Raw genomic sequence first — 8,829 nt, forward strand, 5'->3', positions numbered from 1 at the left:
ATGCGCTGCAAAATCGTGGCAGCCCCAACAGCATCCTAAAACCATTATTGTATTGGACACGCAGGGCATTGACCGTCGCTTTAGTGTAATTTGTCCACAGGCTGCACGTATAGAAGGTCTGACAAAACGCCCTGAAAAGGGTGGCTTTGACATTACCCTCACAACGCGCAAACCTGCGTGACAACATATTACAACGTACGGCCAACGCTCTGCGCTCCCTCTCCATATCTACATCATCCTGCAGATTTTCTGTGACCCAGTGCCCTAGGTATTTAAACCTTGCTACTCTCTTGAGAGGCGCACCACAAATAAATAGGAGGGATTGAAGCGAGGGCTTTGTTACCGGCTTTAAACACTAAAAGCTCGCTTTTATTTGTGTTATACTCTTATGTTAGACCGTGAGTCATCGCATACTCGTCACAAATACTTAATAGTTTTACTAGCGCACTGATCGACGGGTACAGCAGCACCATATCATCTGCATAACTAATATTATTGACAGTGACACCACCGATCGAGCATCCAATTCCCGTGCTACTGAGCCTGGCGATCAGCTCGTCTATATACCAGTTAAACAACCTAGGTGAGCTGAGACCTCCTTGTCTCACTCCACACTCCAACCTATACACATCCGAGAGAGCACCTGCCCACCTCACCCAGTTGGTTTGATTAGCGTACCAGAAGCGGAGCAGGTCGATTACCTCACTTGGGGTATTTGTGCGTTTTACCAATTTGTCCCAAAGGATACTATATGAGACTGTATCAAAAGCCCTGGATAGATTAGAAAAACAGGCAAACACTGGCGTTTGTCCCCTGGTGTAGTACTGGACGGTATGTTTAAAGCATAAAATGACACTTTCCGTAGACAGATCGGGTTTAAAACCAAATTGGGCGTCCTGGGTCTTTACATACTTTGATAATACACCGTCCAGCAATCCATCCAGCACTTTAGCCGCTACTGTTGCCAGTGATATCGGCCTATAATTGAATCCATCGGAGGCATCTCCTGTCCTATTTTTCGCCTAATTTAGTCTCCCTTCCCTCATGCAGACCAGTATTTAACCTATTTTGTGCTAAGACTTGTACTCTGTCACGGTGCTATGCATCTACAAATTTAAGTAGTGATTGTCTGCTGGAAGGATAACGTGGCTTGATATGCGCTGCACCGTTCCAACAATGAGCGATGAGATTGTCAATTCTATGCCATACTGTGGTTTTTAAAATGTTTTTTTTGGCGTCCACTAAAATTTTACAATCTGCGAACGGAATTTCTCGGCCGTTTCTCAACCGACAATTATAATTATGTATGAAATTTGAAGCTAACATAAAAAATACAGTTTTGTGCGTTGTGACGATGCCCAAACTTTAAATTTTAATCTGTGATCAATCGAGGCCAATGTGCATGGGAAAAATATTCAGTTGTAAGATTCTGCAAGCGCGCAAGCGCATGTGCAAAAGAGTGAAAGGTGGGGAAGAAAAGGACTGCAGCACATCGACAGGGAATAGACATTCTGCATAATATCTTTGGAAAAGAATATAACAAAAGAATAAAGGAGTCTGTCGCGACTTTCGGCATTCGCTGAGAACGTTAAAATGAGGCAATTGCGATAGACAAATTAATTTGTATTGTTTAAGATAGAAAATATTTACATGTGTAGCAATTGCAAGCTTTGGTGACATCAGCTGATCGAAATTTGACGACCTAGAATTTGTGTGAAGTTAAATAACAATGTAAATGTGTTTCATACCATTAACTGAATATGACCTTGAAGTACACCTTTCTGTTGCAGCTGTGCACTATAATGCGAAATAAATAGTTTACTTACCATTAATTGCAATGTACTTTTTATTTTAAGCAGCAAACGTGTGACAAACATCTGACAAAAAACAAACGAACGGGTTGTGACGTTAAAGTATTCACGGTTCTCACCTGTAATACTAAAAGTGATGACCTGTCGTAGTGACCTTTACGTGACTTAATTATGTTATAAGGTATATATAGGCAAACTGCCGTAAGAGTGGCCCTCCTGATGGTTTGCGGGACGCGGGGCGGGGGCGCTCTCGACCAATTAGCTAGTTTGTCCACTGACAATGAGTGCTGTGAAAGTTGTGCTGGTTTTTTCCTAGTGACGACTATACACGACACTATCTTACAATATGCATAATCTGCCGATATAACATCACAGAAAGCTAAAGAAACAGGCGAAAATTGTTTTGCTAAATGTTGGTCTAGGTTGTATTTTAATCTTGTGTGGCATGATGTATTGCCACCATACCACGTGGACTTAAGTCCTTTAGAATTGGTATGCGTAGTATGCTACTCATATGGAGTGAGAGGAACTTGAGACTTTCCCAAAGCCGCATTGGGTCAGCGTGGCGGACTATGGACTAAATAAACCCTTCCTTAAAGAAGTCTCGTGCCCAATAGTGGGACCTATAGTGGGTTAAATAATAGGTTAACGGTTTATTTGCTTTTATACTAAATGATCAAATTACCTATCGTGATATAAGGCTTCAAAATATATAGCAATGGGGCTACGATAAAGGCCATATGTCACAACCAATTTGTCGCTAAACAGGGAAATAACTCCAGACACAACATCTAGGTATGATTCATTTGAGTCGTCTAGAGCAAGTGCTTAGAATAAACGAAAATAGAAATTGATCGGAAGACACAATCTGAATCAACAGATACTTTCTCAAATAATACTAAGATACTTTCTCGAATATTCAAGTTGTTCAGATTCATTTTATTATTTTATCTAACTTAACTAAAGTACCTTGAAAAACTAAAAATATTTTTGGTTTATTTAAATTTCATTTCTACAGTTTCCTTGTACTTAACTATACCACAGTATAATAATAATAATTTCATTATTAATAATAAAAATTACGCGAATATAAACTTCAAATAAAGTGCAAGAGACTTAAATGAATACCTAAATCCTATTTTCATCCAAAGAAAATATCATAGGTAGCTTTAATCTTAAGATATAAGGTCATTATATCGTATCGTGTATAGCAGGACGTACCACCCGCCCCACGTCCCGCATACCACCAGGAGGGCTAAGTTTACGACGGTTTGCTTGTAAAAACCATAGCTATGATAATAAATACCATTTCACAATGCAATTATACTATATTTAGACGGTGTTCTACATAACTGAGTTTTTTTATCAATGTAAGATAGGATGATAGACACGTATCGCCACAATCTCACATTACGTTAAGCCACATTTTTATGCGCTTGTCTAAGAATGCCTATTCACTCCTTGAATGATTCCATATTTCGAGAAACATAGCTAGTGTATTTCATTCCGTTATTGAATGCATTGAGAAGGAGGAAACAAAGCGCTTCTTAGAAATTACAGTTTTTCGGACGTTCTAGGCGACTGAAGGAGTAGCATTTTGTCGGACATGTTGACTTCACAGAAACTTTCAAAGCCATGCGGGAACGAGAATCCACACACGCCACGATGAGCAAACCGTTTCTCATGAGTCAGCACCCGCACAATCAGTGTTAATCTACGACAAGCTTTGTTTTCGGGTAAAATGTAACTCCAGAATACATCACTCCCAAGATGTAAAATCCAATCTGCTTACTTGTGTCGCCATCCACGCTTTGACCCTGGAGGATCTAAGTCAGGTGGACTATAGACGCGTACAAATTACACCGGTCAGAGATCGGAACTTTGTAAAGGAGAAGTACCATCGTCACCAGTGTACGATCCACCATCCGTTGCTAAACACAGACATGTCCCAAGGGGCGCCAGAAAGACCAATCTTATTAAGCTTATGTACTGTGTCCAAGTCGCCGCTATATGACCAAAAGACATTGGTCAAAAGTATCTGATTAGACCTTCGGCAGAAAATGACATCGCGAGTGGTACCCAAGGGCTAGTGTCTGGTTGTAGTGCTCCAAGGTATTACAACTTAATAAAAATATATTGCTCCCGCCGAAAGCAGATGCTTTGTTTTACCGTGAGACAAAAAACAGACAATGACGTTTATTTGATCTGAAAATGTCGATGGGCAGGTCGAGATGGAATTCGAAATGGAAGTGCCAGTCGCGGATTTTGGCAAATTGGCAGGGCGAGAGTACTTGCACGAGAAGTCACAATGCTACTACCAAATAGTACAAAACATGATGCTATACTGGGGATCGGATTGGAGTTTGTAGGGATGCCCAAGCTCCCCACGGGATGGTCACCATTCCCATGCAATTTATTCCCCAACCTGCATTGGGCCAGCGTGGCGAATGACCTAAACCCTCGCCTGGGAGGAGACTCGTATCCAACAGTACAATGGCACGTATAAAAGGATTGATGATGATGGCATAGACACATGGTAGAATTTAAAATAAAAATGGCAACACTGGCAGCGACGATGAAGGAGGCCTTCGGAAGATTGTATTGATGGTGAAACCTATTATGTCAAGCTATTTCTTAAATCGTTATTTAAGTACTTTGAATAGAGTTTACACAAAGTTTCAGGGTGATCGACCTTGAAATTATGATTTCCCTAGAGTTTATTTGCAATACATCTAACCTTGATAGGCGCTAGGGCATACAAACCAGTTACCCGATTAACTGAAAAAACCGTGTAACCGTCCATTTTGGAATCCGGTATGCAGTTAAATAAAATCCGGATTTTCGGGATTTTCCGTTTTGTCTTAAAACTATTAAAACGCAAATTCGTAACACATAATATCATCGTATCGTGATTAATAATGACAAATAAACGGTAAATAAATGCTAGGAACTCTGGTGGTACCTGAGTACAGTGCAGCGACAGTGTCCTCGAGATTTGTGTTCAAGGTACCTTTGGGTAGCGAGGGGGAATGAGGTACGCGTGCGCGAACAGTATAACTAAGTCGCTAGATTCAATTAAAGTTAGGAATGTTTAGTAAGGTATAATTTGGGTTTAGTAGGAAATAAATTTAGAGACAAAGTTTTTTTTGATCCGCAGGTTATTTCAGAAATAAAAACGTGACCTGTTAATAAAATCAAGCAATAGTTATATTCGTAAATCTAACGTAACGTTACATAGAATCAGACTGAAAAAGGAGATGTTCACTTGCTTGTCTCTAAATATAGTGTTATTGATTTGTTTTTATTATAATTTGAGAAGTTGATTGCACTAATTGAAGCTGTGAATTCCATAAATAATAAAAATAATATACAAACCACTGATTTGATGATTCGTCGCGTCGCGTCGCGTCGGATCCTGTTTTCCAACTACAACGCTTTGCGACGCGCGTCGTCGCGCGACGAAACTCGCATTAGTGCGTCCGGATCACAGTGTGATCGGCGTCTGACGCCTCACTGCGCTCAAGTGACGCTGCTCGACTGCATCCAAGCGTCGACACCCGTTTCCATATTTGCATAACACAAATTTCTACCTTAATAATGGGAAAATAGATGAACGAGAATGAATATACTATAAGCGAAAAGCATGACGCGTCGCGACGCTTCGACTCTGCGCCAGTGTGAGTTGAGCCTTAAAGTATTATTTGGGTTACAATAGAAAAATATATGAAAAATCGAATAACCGGGTAACCGAAAATTGAAAATCGAAAAAACTGGTTTTCAAAATCGCTCGGTTTTTGCATGCCCTAATAGGCGCAAAATGTAACATATAATGTTTTGATATTTTTTTAGAACATACATATGTAACCATGATTCAAACACTTATACAATGGAAAGGCTTCTGAATTCGTGAAAAAAATATCAGCTATCTATAGCCAAATAGCGGTGGTAATCTTGTAGGTCATAGTTTCCCAAAGTGGTCCCTACCGCCCCCCTGTGGGCGCTGAAGAGTTCGAGGGTGGTAGGGGCTTTGGAAACAACTGGCAGGCGTTGATGGTGTCCAGGGAGTGCTACCGCATTTGAAAAAAAATTAACTTTAAAAGTTATTTAAAAAATATATAAAAAATATATGTAAACAACACACATATTTTTTTTCCTTTTAATTTTTTGTGTTAAGTTAATATAAAAAATACGTGTTTTCAATTATTATTGTGGTGGTTGACGTTTTTTTATCTTGCCTAAGTGGGCGGTGTGCCAAAAAGTTTGAGAACCTATGTTGTAGGTGAAGGATCACTTCTACATTGAGAGGTCGAATTCAAGTCCGTGTTTCGTACTATAGTGTTCCAAATGTGTTTATATACTTAAAAAGTGCAAAAATTATTTTAACCACTAAAAATAATGATAGTCTAATTTATTTGCGAAGAATTTCAAACATAAATTCTGTCTCTTTCCGTAGGTCAATGCCAAATGCCCTTTCCCGTTTTTAAATGCGAATTTCAGTTAAGAAAATCGAAAATATCCATAAAAGGATCATAATTTTTTCTTCATAATGTCACGTTAATAGCACCCAAGACCATTTTAAACGTTGTCAACTATTGTCTCAAAAAAGCAGCTATATTAGTGCCGCGACAGAGGCCCGTGGAATATCTTGTGTCACTTTTTTTTCAACTCAGAGCTTTATATAATAAATCAATTTTTTTAAAGACAATTTTCTTTAACATTTTAACATATTATCAATATAAATAAAAGCTATTTAGATCCGAAAAATAGTTTCATTTCATAATAATTAAAATTTAATAATAAGATTTTGACCCGGAATCAAACAATAAAGTCCCCTACAATTATCTATAAAAAGAAAATTTTTTTTTAGTGATTCATGAGCTTTAAAATACAAGTTTGTGCAATGCGCATAATGTAAAGTTGTCATACTTACAAGGTAGCAGGTCTTATCTATAAAACCTACCATGTTAAATAACCTCATTTCCGGAAGCAGTAATTAGAACATCAGCTTTGCATAAATTCATTTAAAAATGAATATGACGTCTATGTAATTATGTTTTACAAAAAGATGACTTAACCTCCGGTTAAAAAAACTGAACTCAAAAGTCATTCATCCCCTAGTTTGCCACCCTTAGAGGTGGAATATTTTCTTGAAATTTAAACGGGACCACATCTGAGAAACCTTCTTTCCAATAAAAAAAAAAGAATCATCAAAATTGGTTCACAAATGGCGGAGTTATCAAAAAACAACATACAGACGAATTGAGAACCTCCTCCTTTTTTTTGAAGTCGTTTAAAACAATTCACGTTTTTGAACAAATTTATGAGATTAGCTTACATTGTACAAGTTAATTATAAAACTCACTAATTATGGCATAAACATATACATAATCATTGACTTACAAATAAATGGACGACGGGTCTAATACAAAACCACGAAAAAAATGTCCCAAGTCAACCTATTTATTTAAACGTAGGGACATGTAAAGGAATATGAAAAAGCTAAAACGTTGAATTTAAATTGTAATGTCATCGCAGTACTGTCTAATTTTGCTTGCTTCGCTGTCAGTCGAACAAACGAAGACTAAAGCGTGAATGACGCTCTGTATACGAATTAACGCTCTATAAGTTCGGACACTTTTTAGCGCGGACTCGACGTCCATATAATTGTAAGTCAATGCACATAATGCTCGTTTTATTTTTTCTTGGTTACATTTTGTTCAAACTGGAAATCGTTTTGTAGACGTATTACGTAGACTAATTCCAAAGTATCAATTATTTTATGGGTAATGAATATAAAATGCCATTTTCTTTTTTTAGTTATTTTAATAATACACCGTCTTTAGGGAAACACGACAGATGCTAATATTTTTTTTTATTAGCAGAAAAAATATGTGTACAGGCTATATGTAGCTTATTACCTGGTTTTCATATACTTTCCTTACATTTTAGGGCACTCTTAACAGGTTTTTAGGTTTACTTACACTTAAAGTACCGGCACGCTATATGCACGCTATAACGTTTATTATATAACGTTTGCCCGCTCATCAAGTTTCGTATTAATTCATAACTTCGTCGAAGGAGCTAATCGCTGTACATTGGTGTCAATAGTGCAGTTAAATTTATGGAATATATAATTTTAACAACGAACAAATAATTTTAACAACTCGGCATTTATGTTTCGTAAAAAAATTAAATCTAATACGATCGTCGCTTATTGGATCGCTGACCACTTTTTTATTTTCTTTTTATTCATACTATTTAATCAGCTACCCTTTGCAATACTAGTTATAAATCTAAAAACTTATAGATGCGACTCGCATTTGATTCTATTTTTTACGATAATGAATTGAGATCTCACCTCACTATTTAAAACTGTCAAAACGGTCATCATAGCGTGCCGGTACTGCGTTACTTAATAGCTTAGGGTTTTTTTATGATACGTTTCTATCCGCGGTTAACTATTTGCTTACCGTTGCTATTTTATTTTCTATTATATTGTAGTGTAAACTGTTTGTACCCTCTAAGATGCGCTAGGAAAGAATTGAAGTTTTGCCATACAAATTCCAATCCTCGTCTCGTCTCCCTCGCTGGTGGAAAACCACTTTACCTATTTCTGCTGCAGTAATGTCAGCATTACTGTGTTCTGGTTTTGAAGGGTAAGGGTGCTGGTGAAATTACAGGCACATAGAACTTGTCAACTTATGTCTCAAATGTTTGCGATTTAAAGCTCTGAGTGGCACTGCAACTGTTATGGACAGGCGTGTAGTTTACCATCAGGCGCACGATTTGTTCGTCCCATTACTTGATATTATATAAAAAAACCTGTAAAGCAGTTTTCTTTTCAATTTAATATTTTAAGCTTTAATCTCGATAGTTCTTAGCATCTGTCATAAACATCGGTTCAGCTGAATAAAACATTCGCATGTTTTAAATTGTAATTTACGAATTAGTGAATGCAACTTGCAGTTTCCATGTTTAAGGATTTACATAAATACTTCAATTGTATTGAATTATTTTA

This window comes from Hyposmocoma kahamanoa, unplaced genomic scaffold, assembly GCF_003589595.1.
Source record: "Hyposmocoma kahamanoa isolate Upper Pololo Valley unplaced genomic scaffold, ASM358959v1 119, whole genome shotgun sequence".
In the NCBI taxonomy this organism is placed as follows: Eukaryota; Metazoa; Arthropoda; class Insecta; order Lepidoptera; family Cosmopterigidae; genus Hyposmocoma; species Hyposmocoma kahamanoa.